Source organism: Castor canadensis, chromosome 14 (assembly GCF_047511655.1).
Source record: "Castor canadensis chromosome 14, mCasCan1.hap1v2, whole genome shotgun sequence".
NCBI lineage: Eukaryota > Metazoa > Chordata > Mammalia > Rodentia > Castoridae > Castor > Castor canadensis.
Window position 1 is genome coordinate 87,371,951 of NC_133399.1, and position 13,068 is coordinate 87,385,018.

Consider the following 13,068-nt stretch of genomic DNA (forward strand, 5'->3'; position numbering starts at 1 on the left):
TGTGTGCAATTAAGTATTTTCTAGCTTGTAATAATAACAATGGTAATATTTAGAATGGAAGGGTGAGCTGAGATGGAAAGCAAGAAGTTAAAGAAATGGGAAAAACAAATACACAGACTGGAGGGAGAAAACAGAACAAGGTGTCAGACAAGAAGATTTCAAAGGTATAAACAGGGAGCTTTAGTGTACTAATTGACAGTAAGCTGAACAGACATTAGAGAGACAGAGAGAGGATTGAAAATCAAAAATAAAAAAAAGGTAATAAAAATAAAAAATAAGTAAATGAAAGAAAAATCTATTTATAAAAATGTATTAAAATAAAATGAAAAAATAGAAAATTTAAAAAAACGAAAAAACCTCCAAGTTCAAATGCAGTGAAGTCACAGTCTCCAGTCTTGGAGATGGTGCCTCAGATGTTGTTCTGTAGTTGTCTCATCAAAGGGAACACATAAAGAAGAGTAAAACTACACACACACACACACACACAAATAACCCCACCAAGTGTCCCAAGTTCAAATGCAATACAGTTTCAGTAAGTTTTTCAGCTTGAAGGTGTAATTCAGTTGTTCTCTCATCAAAGGTAGGGAGACAAAGGAAAAAAAAAATCAGTCTGGAGACAGTTCTGAGAATGGTTTCTGCAACTGTGGCTTGCCTGCCAGCTGTTGTCAGCCTGTTGTTGCTGGAGGCATTATTTATGCAGATCTCTGGGGTGAACTTAGCACTCACCTGGCCCCTCAGGCTTTGTTTGCTCAGAGTTCTCCTGTGCGGGAGCCTCTGCTACAAGCTTTCCCCTTTCCAAGCACTGGGAAAGGTGACACTGCCCCCGCATTGTCAGGCCTGCATGTTTATTTACAGTTCATGTGGGAGGTGGGTCTTTCCCCCTCTCCTGTGGAGTTTTCCTCCCACTGCCACTTTCACAAGCTTTCCTGCTCCTGGTTACTGGGCGGTGCTGCTGCTTCTGCAGCCGCCATGTTTGTTTACAGTTCATGTGGGAAGTGGGTCTTCCCTCCTCTCCTGTGGAGTTTTCCTCCCTCCACCACTCTCACAAGCTTCCCCGCTCCTGGTTGCTGGGCGCCCCCCTCCCCCCGCTCCCGCCAGAGGCTCTCCGGCCCACCCAACTTGTTCACTTACAGTCCTGGGATGGATTCCCTTCCCCCAATCTTTGGCGCTCAGTATACCCCACCCTCTTTCCTGCGTGTCTTATTTGTTCTTATTGCTTATTACTCAGTTTCTCTTTATCCTGGGGTGGAGGTCAGTCTATCCAGGGGGGCTATGCTGCTCTGGCCCAGGCTTGTCTGTGGGAGTACCATGGTACCATGAAGTTCACCTGGTTCGCGTCTTCCCAAGCTGTCTGGGCGCCAGCGACTGGCAGCCCGGGGGCCCTCCTTGTTTCTTCATTTAACTTGAAGTGGAGATTCTCTGTGCCGGCAGGAGGTGTGGAGGGGTCAAAGTTATGCCTTTTCTCAGTGATTATGCCTGCAAAGTATGTCTCCAGTGTCTCTCCAAGATTTCACTATAGGAGGCTCGCTTTCTGCTTCCTCCCTCTAGCTTCCATCTTGGAATTCCCATGTATCACTTTTAACAACTTGACTAAATGAAGTTTTGGGAGATAACCTAAGTCCTAAGTAATGAAGTGGAGCCTAGGCAGTTTTGCCTAATATTCCTCATCCAAGTAACTGCAAAAACTAAAACTAAATTCTTAATCTTCAAACTCCAATAAGGGCAATTAGAAACTACAAGATAAATATTCACATCTTCCTATAGGGACCAATTTAATATGAAGTTTAAGAAAAATATATCACGAAAAATATAAAATTTGAATGAGTATAAAACATAAAAAAAGAAGAAACAGAAAAGAAATTCTAATGTTACAATGGTTAACCTGTCTTTCAAATCCACTCCAATTTCACTAAGGGTTCTTTGTGGAAATATTTAATCATCACTGGGATTATTCTGCTATCTTAAGCCAACTTAAAGCACTGCTGACTACTCCTGAAATCAAGCAAACAAAAATTTCTCATCATTTGCATCCTATGTTAAATTTTATGTGTTTCAATTTGTGTCTAATTAGTCTTCCACAACTGAGTGAATGCCGAAAGGTTAGAAATGCTAGATACAGATAATTTAGAGGAAAAGGGAAAAAGAGAAGTAATTCTTTCTTAGTCTCACCATCATTCCAGTATATGAAGAACCAACATCTTACATACTAAAATACTCATATAAGTGGTTTAATTTCTTGAGTTAACTGTCCACAGGTACCATAGAAGTTACTAACCCAGTGTGTCAAATACTTAAGAGAAGTAACAATCCATGGAATAATAAAGTATTTTGTCAAAGTGATCAAGTTTTAGTTCCAACTATGTCATGTTATTTGCCTTATTTGCTTTATTGATCGAAAAACAATACTTTGAAAGTAACAAGATTCTTAATTGTGCTATTCAAACTACAAGGCACAAATGTTCTATTTGGATATTTCCATTAAATATTTCTTTCTGGCTTTCAACATATTGCTAAATTTCATTTTTAATTTCAAGTCTATTTAATAATGAAATAATATTTTAGGCATTAAAAACTTTCATCTCTCCCATAAATCTAATTTTGTAAAATGGTTGGATAAAATTCCTCAATTCTCTGTCTTTCCAAAGAAAAATAGCGTCAAAGTCAGTTTGGGCATCTTGGAGCTGTTCATTAATCACCCATATGTATTTCTTTAAGTACATGTTTATTTTTAATAAATGAATGATTGTTTTATCACTTGTTAGATATTCAGTATAAAAGTTGAAACTATGAGGATATTTTCAATTCCTGTAAGTTTATGAGTAATAAAATGCCCTTAAAACATTGTTACAGCTTACTAACTACTTATTAGTAATTTTCAAAATCTGAAAGACAATAATAGTGACGGTTAAAATAACTCACATTTCAATAAATGAAATAATTTCACGTGACCCTTTTGATGAGTTAGAAACTATCATAAAGTCAGTAAGCCAAGAGTTTAATTGAAATGTTCTAAGACAAATACGTTGTCTTCCTTGGCTTCTCCAAATTATTCCTGTCCTTGTCATCCCCAGGTTTTAGAAATTAACAGAGATCAATTAGTTCAGGATCCCCACTCAGTATGTTTAGTAGAACCAGAGAAACACATTGTGGAAAGAAAAATACCATGATAAATGAGACAATTGGTCCACATAAAAGCAATCTAAACTTTGCAAATGACCTAATGGGACTCGAGTTATCTCTCAGCAGGGTTAATTTTTCTGTAGTCATTTCTAATGAAAAAAAAATACAAGGTAAAAAAGAGTGCTTGAGGCCAAAATATGTGTGAATTTTCCTTTGTTATAAAAAGGAAAGTCAAAGCCTGTTAGACTTATTCAGTGGACAAGGGTTTAGCTAGTGCTAGTAAATGTGACTCCATGCACGAAACCATGAGTAAGTTCTTCCTCATGTACATGACTGATCATTTTTATAGTCTTTCACTCAATGGAGCAAGTTGGAAGTTTCGTAATAATGATCAAGATCAACAGGAAATTCACATCTTCCCTAATTTATATCTTTAATATCATATGATAGTAACTCCTCTGTTTAGATGTCACCAGTAAAATGCATTCCTTAGAATAAGGGCCATTTGTTTATTATTTATCTTTGGAACCTCAGCTGATCAAAAAATATATGGGTACTTTATAAATAAATTAATGAAATGTAGCCAATTACTAAATGTTGGTTATTGAGGGAATTGAAACATAAAATAGATTGTCAGAATGAGCACAGCCATACTTTCTTCATCATTTCCTTAAAAAATTACATGGGAATATTCTACTGGATGAAAACAGGAAGTTATGTCTGAGTCCCTTCACTTTAAAGGGAATTACATTTTCTAAGTTTATCAAATAATGCATTTAATCAAATAAGGCACCAGACACGTCTCATGTTCAGAATTTATGGCCCCATGTAAGCCCTGATCTTTCAGAGTTGAGAATCACAGTATCATAGTATATTTTATGATAAACATTGATTGTGTTTTAAAAGATCACTGGAAATATGAAATGGCCTTTAACTGACCCCCAATAATATTATTGTAAAGCAAACTTTAACTGATCTCTAATACGTTGTTACTTTGTTGTTAAACTTATCAATATTCAAATTTTCAGTTATTTAGATCATTATGACAGCCTAAATATTGTTATTACAACCTTTGGAGTTGTTTTACTCTTTGATGGGCTCCAAATTCCCTCTAACTCTACCATTCCAGAATTTTTAAATTGGTGAAACTATTTCAAGTCAATATGATCCTCTGATTTGTTTTTTTCTCACTGAAAAGAAAATCAGAGGAATTTTCCCCAAGCAATCCTGCCTAGTTCTTTGTGAAGCCATTATATATTTATAAACATAACAGGAGCAGAAGCTGCCAACAGAACTTTGCAAAATGGGCTCAGTGCACACATGAACCATGGAGAGACATAGGAAGCAAGTAAGTGAGAGGTTTACTAACATTTGCAATGTGTTTCCTTGGTAACAAGCTCACACTTCAGGGAATAAATCTGAGATAAAACCACCTGCATGCAGCATTTTGAATATTTTCATCCTTTTTACACAGGTGCATTTTTATAGGATATGTACAACTTTAAATTTGAACAAAAATTGCCTCAATAAGGGTACTGGATAAATATTGAAAATATCTGTGGGACATTGTGGAATATTGGTAAAAAACATTAAATCTAATATAGTCAAACAAAAATGAGATGGCAGATCATATATTTACAACAGCGTTTATCACTGTTTATCACTTGTAAATTGAAGAGGGGAGAATGAGGTCAACTTGTTTCAGACTTTTAAATACATATTTTCAAACACTTCACATAATTTCACGTAATAAAACAACCTAAAGAAAATGAAAAAGAAACTGTATCTTAACCAATAGAGATTTACTGTTTAACAAAGGCAAAAATAATACTTTCTTAATGATATTATATAACACACAATATAAGTGATCTTTCGGAAGAATTACTCTATTGCCTGGAGGCTCGTTGTGTTACGTCAATTCACCCCCATGACTCAACTTGTGGCATATATAAAGGATATGTTAATCTGCATATCCCTTGAAAATCACTATGATTCACCATAATGTCACCATAATGATACTGTGTGCTTCTGCACATGACTGATGGTTCTGGGAAGATTTCTAAAAACAACTGTTATCTTCAGCAAGATAACCAGTAGTTTATCACTCATCACTCCATGTGTTTATAGCCCCTTGCTATAGATCATTTTAATAGTGCATGTTAAAGACGTGAATGCCTAACTTGAAGAAAAATAAAATTAGTTAGGAGATACAATATGACTAGTGTATTATAAAATCATATCTACATAAATACAATTACTGAGAACACAAAAGGGATTCTACCAAATTGTTTTAAAAGGCAGTGTAAAAAAGCTGTTAACAATATGAACATTACAGCCTCATAATCTAAATTCAAAAGTTGATTGCACCTCTGTTAATAATAGATGACACTGACTATTTTAGGCAAAATTTTATTTCTCTTTGTCTTCATTTCCTTTCCTATAAAAATTTAATGAACCAGTATTTGAACAAAATATAAAATAGTGCCTATTAAAATGATATAAAAACACATGTGCATGGAAGCAACACTAGGAATCTCTCTGTATAGCTATCTTTATCTCAAACGAGCAAAAACACTATGTATTTCTTATTATCTCTTATGTTTTCTCTTCAACAAAGAGGGTGGAACAGTTAGTTCTGCCCAGAAGTTTAAAAAAAATGACATAACATTTTATTTGCTAGACTGCAAGTAACAAAGACACACTTGAATTAAAGTGATAAAAGTTTTCTGTAAAGATATAGATTAAATTGTGGAAATAATCTTTCCTATTGTACTAAAAGCTTCAAGAAGATAAGAGTGCGGTGAACGATGCCTGCAAATCTTGCAGTAGGAGACTGAGAAGGATCACAAGTTTGAGGCTAGCCTGGCTTACATAATGAGTTCCAGGTCAGACTGTGCTACACAGTGAGGCCCTTTCTCACAAAAAAGACAAAAAGAGGAAGGAGAAGAAGGAGGAAAGAGGTTTACTGCTCAATATATCTTCTGTGTAGAATATGCCCTTGATCCATAGGCATTTGATAAGTATTTGTGGAATTAATAGTGAATGAAGCCCTGCAAAGCTAGGATTCCTAGAAATTCCAAAGCCATTCATAATAGATATCAAAACACCAGCAATAAACAACTACCTGATTAGACACTCAGCACTCTGTGCAACACACTGTCTCATCACTAAAGACTCACACATACCATGGGTTTAATTCAGCTACTCCTTAAATAATGACTGAGTCTTCCCTACCTTCTCCTGTATAATTGCTTGTATAAATGCTTCTCCCGACATAGAATCAGAAGCTTCTGCTCCCACTGTCGACTGCTATCTTCTTCAGTAAGTCCCCTAGTCAAATTTCCCAAAAGCAAAACTTGAACTGGTTCAACAGTCATATCCTGATGTGATCTGCCTCTACTGGTCAGAGTTTTACCACTCTATAAATTGTTTACCACTTTATAAATTGGCTTAGTTTTTTTTAGATTACCACTCCTGATTTCATTAGCTGTGTGCAAAAGTCATCTAGTATAGAATCAGTAAAGGTAGAAATAAACTCCCTTTCTACATGTAAGAAAAATTTATGATTTTAGGAATGGCATTCATTTGGAGGCCTCCTAGAAAAGAACTGTATAAATTAGCATATACATTATTTATCCTATCCAAGACAAATTGATATAACATTATAATTTCATTTGTGAGAAGGGAAATCCCTAAAGTACACTAAATAATAGCATAATTGGTAAGATGCAATCACATATTTTTGAAGGAATAGTTTATAAACACATATGATCATTAACTTAGAATACAGTAATGTTCTGCTACATTCATTGTAAGTTGTAAACATTGTAAGTTGAAAATGCATTTAACACCGCTAATCTACCAAACATCATAGCTGAGTACACAGTAGGTTGTGGAACATTGGTTGTTCACTACTGTGATTGTATGGCTGACTAGGAACTTACCTGCTTCTCTGCCACTGTCCAGTATCACAAGGTAGCATTCTACCATATATTGCTAGCCCTGGAAAGAATTAACCTCCACAATTCAAAGCACAGTATCTACTGAGTGTGTGTCACTTTGCATTGTCATGAAGTAGAAAAAGTCAAACCATCATAACTCAAGGATCATCTTACAGTTCAATCACCAGGATATGTGTAAGAGGGATGAAGTAACCACTTATTTACCAGTCTTGTCACCAAAATAAAATGAGACTTGGTTAAAACTTATGGAAGTAGCATCAAATATCAGATGTTGCCTCTTTTCCTGTAGTGCTGAGCCATTCTTGTACCTAGGAATATCCTTTAAAGAGAGCCAGTTACAGAAAGTGGAGTTGGTATTACCAAAGACAGGGAATACAAATTAAGCCCAGGTATGGCATACATTGGTCTACTAAAAATACTTTTACGCTTACTTAAATATAGTGCTTCTGTTTTTATTTTATGCATGTACATAAATTATTTAACATGCATCACATGTTAAATAAGTGTCATTGAAGAATGACACTTATTGAACAGGTAATTATAATTCAAGGCTATCACCAATATTATTTCTTGGGTGAATCCAAGTTAAGTTTTTCCTCAGACCATTAGAATCGTAGCCTGATTAATATTTCAAGTTAGAACTTCTTTAGTACTATGAATGTCACCAGAAAAATAATGGAGGGGATGACCCAAACTGGGGTACAAAATATATATATATTTAGAAACATCACAACAAAACCACTAGTACAACTATCATATACTAATAAAATTTTTTTTTTGGTGGCACTGGGGTTTGAACTCAGGGCCTCATGCTTGCTAGACAGTTGCTCTACCACCTGAGCCACTCCATCAGCTCACACTAATAAAAATTTTTTAAAAAATAAATGAAAAAAGAAAAATTAATCCTAAGAATAAATTTCAAAAAAAATTTTTTTATGTTTTAGATTAACTTTATTTTTTTTCCTTTTTCTTTTATTATTCATATGTGCATACAAGGCTTGGTTCATTTCTCCCCCCTTCCCCCACCCCCTCCCTTACCATTCACTCCACCCCCTCCCTCTCCCCCCCACCCCCTCAATACCCAGCAGAAACTATTTTGCCCTTATTTCTAATTTTGTTGTAGAGAGAGTATAAGCAATAATAGGAAGGAACAAGGGTTTTTGCTGGTTGAGATAAGGATAGTTATACAGCGAGTTGACTCACATTGATTTCCTGTGCGTGGGTGTTACCTTCTAGGTTAATTCTTTTTGATCTAACCTTTTCTCTAGTACCTGTTCCCCTTTTCCTATTGGCCTCAGTTGCTTTTAAGGTATCTGCTTTAGTTTCTCTGCGTTAAGGGCAACACATGCTAGCTGGTTTTTTAGGCGTCTTACCTATCCTCACCCCTTCCTTGTGTGCTCTCGCTTTTATCATGTGCTCATAGTCCAATCCCCTTGTTGTGTTTGCCCTTGATCTAATGTCCACACATGAGGGAGAACATACGATTTTTGGTCTTTTGGGCCAGGCTAACCTCACTCAGAATGATGTTCTCCAATTCCATCCATTTACCAGCGAATGATAACATTTCGTTCTTCTTCATGGCTGCATAAAATTCCGTTGTGTATAGATACCACATTTTCTTAATCCATTCGTCAGTGGTGGGGCATCTTGGCTGTTTCCATAACTTGGCTATTGTGAATAGTGCTGCAATAAACATGGGTGTGCAGGTGCCTCTGGAGTAACCTGTGTCACAGTCTTTTGGGTATATCCCCAAGAGTGGTGTTGCTGGATCAAATGGTAGATCAATGTCTAGCTTTTTAAGTAGCCTCCAAATTTTTTTCCAGAGTGGTTGTACTAATCAATGCCCCTCATTCAACACATGAAGACATAGCTCTAGACAATTTTATAACACTTTATTTATTGAAATATAATTCACATGCAATATTTTAAAGTGTATAGATCAGTGGGTTTTAGTATATGCACAGTTACATAACTATTATTACTGTAGTATTTAATTCCGGAACATTCTTAAAGTGAAAACTCACTCATTCTCCATTCCCTCCAAACCTTCCTCTGCCCATTGGAAACACTGAATGTCTCAAGTTTATATTTGCCTCTTTTTAAGCATTTCTTCTAAATGACAGCATATAACATGTGGCCTTTTATGTATGGCTTCTTTCACTTAGCATAATATCCCCAAGGTTCCACTGTATTATAACATTTATCAGTAGTTTATTTCTCTTTTTTATGATAGAATAATTTCCCATTGTATGCATACAACAGTGCTTGTTAATTTTTTCATAGCATTTAGAAATACAATGAACAGAATTGTTGAGAACAATTCTGTGAACCCTGTGAAGATCACACTTCTGGATAATAGACAGCTAAAAATACCATACATTAGCAAGCATGCTTCAACTGTTTAGGTTTAAATGGTTAATTAACTTAGCTAACCAGACTCTAAAAATAATGGCTCAAAAACTTATTAAATTAAATACTCATCTCAGAAAAACATTCAGTGTGAAGGTAAAGTGTTTAAAAAATACAATCCCCAATAATACTTCTTGCTTAGTCTCCCTGTATTTCAAAATTTCTTTCTATCTTATTTTTATTATTATTTAGAGCCCTTTAGTTGATAAGAAAACAATGTGAGATATTGTGGTTCTCATGTTTTTCTTATAGTAAAATATAAATAATCCACTATCACATTCTTCATATTCCTTGGAATTAAGTCAGATCTGTAGATCAGTCAAATTATAAGACTGAAGTATATTCAACTGTTTGAAAACACATTTATTGAATCCTGGGGATAGACTAGATATTGTCCATGATGTAAAGATATCTACTGCTACCTGGCATGGCCATTCAAAAGGAATAATTTGTAATTGTCACATATTAAAATTATCATATAACTTACTATGTAAACATTCTATAAATACAACATAATTATATATAATTTATAGAATTATATATAATTCTATAAATACAACCTTGCTGGTTGGAGAATAGGTGTTTTGGTTATTAATTTTTTAAATTGAGTATTAATATAAGAACTTATTGAGTCCTGCTATAGAAATTTTTTAAAAACTTGGTGCATTACTTTTATCCTCAAGTATAACTCAGTAAGAAAGTAACATTACATTATCTGAAAAGAGAATTTACATGCCAAAAGGCAATCTGTACACAACTTTTGTTGGTTATAAACATATGGAAGTCTACATGTAAGCAAATGCAAATACTCAATTTATATATATATTCAAAGAACTAATAGTAAATTTTGAGAGCTAATCAAGAAAACCAAACATAGAAAAAGTTATGGAAAACTAGGGTAAAACATACGACAATATCATTGTCATATTAATCACCATAATTTATTCATTTATCAAACTAGTTTTGAATCCCTTACAAAGATTTAAGATGCATTTTATGAATCAATACATTACTATAGATATTATATCTGGCTTTAACCTCACTCATTTTACCTAAATTTACCTCCCAGTAGAAACCTAATTGCCAAATCTAATGGATATTTCTCTGACTTAATTATCACGAACTTTTCTGTGGAAGCTATATTTACTCTTTTCTCATCTCATGCCACGTGTTCTCTGGCAAGTCCACTCAAACAAAAAGCTTCAACTATCACCTGTATTATAATAACTCTCTGATCAGTATCAAGAACCCAGTTTACTGGCCCATATTCCTTAGACTCTTTTATAAATTCATATTAAATTCATTTCAAATGCCAGAGTCACCATTACTAAAATCATAACTTTCTGAATTCTGTAGCTCTCAATCACATTTGTTAGATTATGCCATATATTTTTCAGTTGTCTTCAACTTCTCACTTGCATGATCCATTTCTTAATTTAATTTGTCATTTGGTGTTCTAATTAATTATCTTGTATCTGTTCCCTCTGCTATTGGTATTATTTAGATCTCAATCATTTCTCATATGAATTTCCAACTGGTTTCCTCCACTCAATCAACCCATTGGCCTAATTGCAAAAATAAAGTCATATTTTGATCACATTACATAACTGTTTAAAATTCTCTAAGAGGAAATCTATTCCTGACAAAATACTTAGAGTGACTTTCATCACCTGGGAATTTTATACTCAGCAGTCACTCTGACAATAGTTGGCTATAAAGGAACTAGCAGGTGGGTAGCATAAACAACGCAGATATGCTGGAAAGAATTCAACGAAGTGAAACAGCATAAGATTTAATTGCGCTAGGCAGAGATTTAATCATGTAAGCTTGAGTGGTGTACAATTTAAAACTTTGGATTTATCTGTTTCTGGAATTTCTGAACTTCAGTTAATTGTGGGTAACTGAAATGGCCAAGAGCAAACTCATGGATAAGCAGGGGACTACTGTATTTCTTTGGCCTCCCACTGCATGGTGTGGAAAATCTATCCATCCCTGCTCCACCATCCAGAAGATACTTACCATGCATGCAAAGCTTAAGGGCTGAAACTGGTATCTAAGGATAGGATAAGCAGGAAATCACCTGGCTAAACAGAAAAAAAAGAAAGAAAGAGAGAAATAGAATGTGAGAAAACAAGTAAAGAGGAAAACAGTAATGGACAATAAACCAGAAGAAAATGTGACATGAAACTGATCCCTGGAAGACATATCAAACACTCAGGCATGCAGTATGTATAAAAGTATCCAAGAAGATACAAAGAAAGGAAAATAAATAAAAATAAATCCACAAAATTTGGAAAAGCAGACAATAAGCATAATACTATACAGGGACCTTAATAATTGAGATAGATTTGTCTGCTTCAGTCTGACTTATTCTTACTTGACTCCTACTGATACAGGTATCTACCTCACCTAAGGCCATTTTAATGCACACTCACACACCCATACCCTGCCATGGCTTACACATAAAAGGAAGTAATAAAACACAAAACCTCTTCCAAGAAATAGGCTGGAACACGTTAACTTGTTTTTCTTACTGTTACCTTTGCCCCGCAGTCCTTGGCTGTGAGTCTAGCCTTTTAGTAATATATACCCTACTTTGGTTCTTTGGTTCCAGTCTTTTCACCTTACTGGACTTTGACATTATATGAAGTCTCCCCACAAAATATGGGATTCTGCATGCCACTATCTGACCTCCCCCATCTATCCTACTTCCAATATTTTCACAGCCATATAAAGAATATGCACAAACCAGAATTTCTAGCGGAGAAAAATTGTATGTAAAAATTTCCTGAAGTAGAAAACAATTTTATATGTGCTAGAAACTAGTAGCTGTGTCACTATTAAGACAACAAACAATGTATACTGTCACTGGAAAAAAAATCAATATTGTACTGTATTCCTTGACAATAAGTCAAGGGACTACAAGAAGGAAGTACTAGAAGTAAGGGGTACATTAAAAAGCGAAGACAAAAGTGCAGGAGCTATGGCTCAAGTGGTAAAGCAACTGTCTAGCAAGCATGAAGCCCTCTGTTCAAACCCCAGTACCATCAAAAAAAATCAAAGGTAAATATTGACAAGCTGTTAAAACAAATTATAAAGTTGAACCGAAAATTTAAAGATTAGATCAATAAAAAGAAGTTAGTAGTGGTTTTACACACCTGCATCAACCTAGTAGAATATATAGTAATATGAAAAGAGCATATTTGTAATGGCAGCAACAAACATACTATATCTGGAAACAAAATTCACAAAAGATAGGCAAAACTGCAATACAGAAAAACATAAAACCTTGTAGATGAACATAAAATAAGGCTTAATAAGTGGAAGCATTCAAAATTATGACTATTTATAAGTTAATCTATAAACCTCATATGATTTCTATCAAAATATATGGGGAACGTCTCATGAAGCAATGTAAGTTAATTATAAGCTCCATTTAGAAAAAACAGAAGTCCAAAAACACTGAAGACAATTATAAGCCCAGACAAGCCAGTCAAGTTAAGTAGCTCTTTAATATCCTGCTTAAAGAGTAGTCTATGACTAACAGCTTCAGAGTGTCGCAAGGGCTCATGAGGAA